General features: G+C 44.1%; 1 pseudogene; it reads right to left on the reverse strand.

Annotated features, from left to right (window-relative positions):
* The window catches only part of LOC115871252, a 13,663-nt pseudogene extending 11,954 nt beyond the window's left edge, over positions 1-1,709 (reverse strand).
* Between the last annotated feature and the right edge of the window lie 2,852 nt (positions 1,710-4,561).

Consider the following 4,561-nt stretch of genomic DNA (forward strand, 5'->3'; position numbering starts at 1 on the left):
AAAATAAGGAGCAGATACCAAGGGCTCAAGTAGAAAGAAAATGTTTTGAGAATGATGATGGCAACAAATGTACAAATGTGCTTGATGCAATGGATGTATATATGGATTGGGTTAAGAGTTGTATGAGGCCCAAATAAAATGATTAAATAAAAATAAATGAATAAATCAGGCACATATATGTAAATATATTAATATATAATGATAGGGATATAGGCCTATGTACATATATTTATATCTTAAGTATTAAGGAAGCAGATGGACACTGGGCCCCTACTCAAGTCCTCCCTCAATGCAAGAACACTTTTTTGTAGTAACCTGGCATCCTGTGATGCTCTCCTTCCAGGCACAATTGCTAAAGACAAAGTGGGTGCATAAGCAAATGTGGTGAAGAAAGCTGATGGTGCCTGGCTATTATAAGATACACATCAGGGGTCTTAAAGGCTTGAAGTTAAACAGGTAGCCATCTAGCAGGAAAGCAACAAAGCCCACCTGGAACAAGCACACCAACCTGTGTGATCATGACATGTCGATGGGACCAGGTAGCAGGCATCAGAAGACTCAAAACAAAAAATCATATTGATGTGAAAGTGGGAGGTTAGAGTGGGGACTCAAAGCCCATCTGTAGACGATTGGAGATCCCCTCACAGAAGGGTCACAGGAAGGGATGAGCCAGCCAGTGTGTAGTATAGCACTGAGAAAACACACAATATTCCTTTAGTTCTTTAATGCTTCCTCCCCACCCACTATCATGACAGCAGTTCTACCTTACAACCCAGCTATACCAGAATATGTACACTGGTACAGATAGGAGCTGTTGACACACGGAATCCAGGACAGATAAACCCCTCAGGAACAGTAATGAGAGTAGTGAGACCATGAGTGTAGGGGAAAGGTAGGGAGGGGGTGAAGGGGAAGAAACAGGGAACCGATTGCAAGGATTGATGTATAACCCTCCCACCCCCAAGGGGGACAAAGGACAGAAATGTGGGTGAAGGGGGGCAGTGGCCAGTGTAAGATATAAAAACAATAATAATTTACAATTTATCAAGAGTTCACAAGGGTGGGAGTTTGGGGGAGGGAGGGAAAAAAAGAGGAGCTGATACCAAGGTCTCAAGTAGAAAGGAAATGTTTTGAAAAGGATGATGGCAACAGCTGTACAAATGTGCTTGATACAGTTGATGTATGGATTGTTACAAGAGCTGTAAGAGCCCCCAACAAAACGATTTATTAAAAAAGATCTGGTGAGCATGTTCTTCCTTTCTGGTTTTCTAACTCCAGGACTTTGCACATTTCATTATAATCTTTTACCTTGTTTTCTCAAGCTGCCCTTTGAGATTTTCTATTCAGCTGTTTTATATAATCATTTCTTCCATTGGCCTTATCTACTTTATCTCTGATTAAGATAAAGTTTCAGAGTCTCCTCTGACATCTACTTTGCTCTTTTCTGTCTTTTTAGTGATATTTTGCTTTCTTCACGAATGATGCTCTTGATGTCATCCCATTGCCCATCCACGTCACCAGTGTTCAGTGAGTCGGCTCTTGAGAGGGCATGTTCACGTACAGGTTCTTGAGCTGTTCTCCAAATTCAGGTGGTGCATACTCGAGGTTGTCTCTTGGCTCTTGTGGACTTGCTTATGAGTGATGGTTGGTGTCTTGCACAGTCAGCAACTGACCTGGTTGTAGCTGCTGATGTTGCACTTCTCGGGCATCTCGGGCCACAGATGTGGTCCGTCTGACCTCTGTGCACTCCATCTGGAGACGTCCACATGGCACCTTGTTAGTCGTTGTCGATAAAAGGTATTTGTGATGAAGTCATAGGGCTCCCAATAGTCTATCATGCCATCTCCAGCTTCCTTTCTATTATTAAGGCCATGTTTTCCAACTACTGTTCCTCTCTCTTTATTTCCAACGTTTGCATTCCAATGACCAGTGATTATCAATGAATCGTGATTGCGTGTTTGATCCATTTCAGACTGAAGCTCTTGGTGAAATTCCTCATGGTCTTCATCACTAGCTTGGGTGCTGGGTGTGTAGAGTTGAAGAATAGTTGCATTGACTCGATTTCCTAGCATGCAGATCAATATTATCCTGTCACAGACAGAACTGTACTGCAAGACAGATCTTGAAATATCATCTTTGATAATGAATTCAATGCCATGCCTCTCAAGCCTGTCACTCCTGACATAGTAAACCATATGATTTTCTGATCTAAAATGGCCGTTATCAGTCCATTTCTGCTCTCTAATGGGTAGGAGATCCATCTTTATGAATTCCATTGCATTTTTGATGACTCCCATATGCCATTCGGGAATTGCAAATGAAAACAGTATGGGGATAATCAAAACATGGAAGAAAGCTAGAGTTAATATCCCCAAAAGAATGGACAATCTCAGCCATCTAGCTCAGAAGCAACAAAGCCCACATGGAAGAAGCACACCAGCCTGTGCGATCACAAGGTGTCAAAGGGATCAGATATCCGGCATCATCAGAACAGAAAATCATGTCATTGTGAATGATGGGGGGATTGCGGAGTGGAGACTCAAAGCCCACTTATATGCCACTGGAGATCCCCTTGCAGAAGGGCCTTGGGGAGGAGACGAGCCAGTTAGGGTGCGATGTAGCAACGATGAAACATACAACTTTCCTCTAGTTCCTAAATGCTTCCTCCCCACCCACTATCATGATCCCAATTCTACCTTACAAATCTGACTAGACCAGAGGATGTACACTGGTGCAGATAGGGACTGGAAACACAGGGAATCCAGCCCAGATGATCCCTTCAGGATAAGTGGTGAGAGTGGCGATACTGGGAGGGTGGAGTGGAAAGGGGGAACTGGTTACAAGGATCTACATATAACCTCCTCCCTGGGGGACAGACAACAGAAAAGTGGGTGAAGGGAGATGTCTGACAGGGCAAGATATGACAAAATAATAATTTATAAATTATCAAGGGTTCATGAGGGAGCGGGGAGTGGGGAGGGAGGGGGAAAATGAGGGGCTGATGCCAGGGGCTTTGGTGGAGAGTGGATGCTTTGAGAATGATGAGGGCCATGAATGTAGAAATGTGCTTTACATAATTGATGTATATCTGGATTGAGATAAGAGTTGTATGAGCCCCTAATAAAATGATTTTTTTTAAAAAGAATGGACAATCTTTGATCATCTCAGGAAGTATTCCGTTCTAAGCCTATTACTTAGAAGTGTGCCTAGCAAGACCTTGGCCCACTTTAGTGGGACGCATCATCAGGAAACGTCCATTCTGGAAAAGGAAACCATGCGTGGTCAAACGGAGGGACAATGGACTGAAGGAAACCCTGCGTGAGGTGAGTTCAAACAGAAGCACACCAATGCACGCAACCGTGTCGAGGCTCCGGACAAAGGCAGACTGAACAGGGTCTCACTGTGTTCTCCAGAAGGTCGTCCTCAGCTGTCCTCACTCCAGGGCCTCTAAAACAGCAAGATGTGTCGGGTGCAATTTCAGGGAGTGTGTAACGAAGACTTGCCTTAAGTAGCTAAAATTCTGTGTGTGTGAGCTCATTTTTAAACAATTGGATGTGTACGACTGAGTTTAACATGAATGGGCCTTTTTGGTGCTCACAGACCCCAGCTTCCTATGAAGCCGTAAACAACTTGGGGTCCATAAACAGAAGCCTGTTTTGACTCAACATGCCATTCACCAACCTGGATCCGCAATACTTACTTCCTCGCCGTGATGGCAGCTGGGATTTCCGCGATGGCATTGGGAGCTGGTGAGTAGATGGTTTATTTCTGCTGGACCCCAGGCCAGCAGGGTGGCAGCCAATCACATGGAGAGCTATCTCTTGCTTCATTCAGCATTCAAGAGAAAGAGCTACATACATCCATTTGGTTAACCTTCTGGAGTCTACAGATGCAAGCTTGTTTTGTCCTCAGGGGAAGGTCATCCTATTTCACATCAGAGAGATGCAGCCCATCCCCCTGGTTCACATGGTTTAATAGAAGACAAATGACAAGCTCTCTCCGAACTACCTATCATCGAAACGTATCCTCCTATGAGGAGCAGCAAGGAAGGAGAACGCAGAATTGTCCCTTCCACTCCTACTTCTATTTGGCATGTGCAGAAGTTTGCCATGGAAACACAAGGGAGAGGGGTAAGTATGTTCTTCAACCATCAGCGACTTCCATTTTATTATTACTATTTCAATTTCTCTCTGCAGAAGCTCTTGTACCACGGCAGCTGTTCCCCTCAATCCTTGCTTCATAGCCCGATTCATTTTGCTTAACGATTTAATCTCTTAGAAAGGCCTACTCATGTCTAGGTAACTCCCTCGACCAATAACAATCACATTCTGTACAGTTTAGGGGGAACACCCCAATCCCTTAAGAAACTTCTGTGTGTGTAAAGCAAAGATCAGTGGTGAGTTGATGGTATAACTTGAAGTTCACAGGTATTGCCAACTCATGTCATAACTGTAGAAACTATGATGCTACCTTTTCAGCAGTTGGAAGATATGAGAGTCGTGCTCTGTACCCCAGCTTAGCAAAGCAGGGTCCCGAGGTACTAAGATGAAAACTCCCCAAG

This window comes from Echinops telfairi, unplaced genomic scaffold, assembly GCF_000313985.2.
Source record: "Echinops telfairi isolate 266 unplaced genomic scaffold, ASM31398v2 ScPeMD7_4225;HRSCAF=4972, whole genome shotgun sequence".
Lineage (NCBI taxonomy): Eukaryota > Metazoa > Chordata > Mammalia > Afrosoricida > Tenrecidae > Echinops > Echinops telfairi.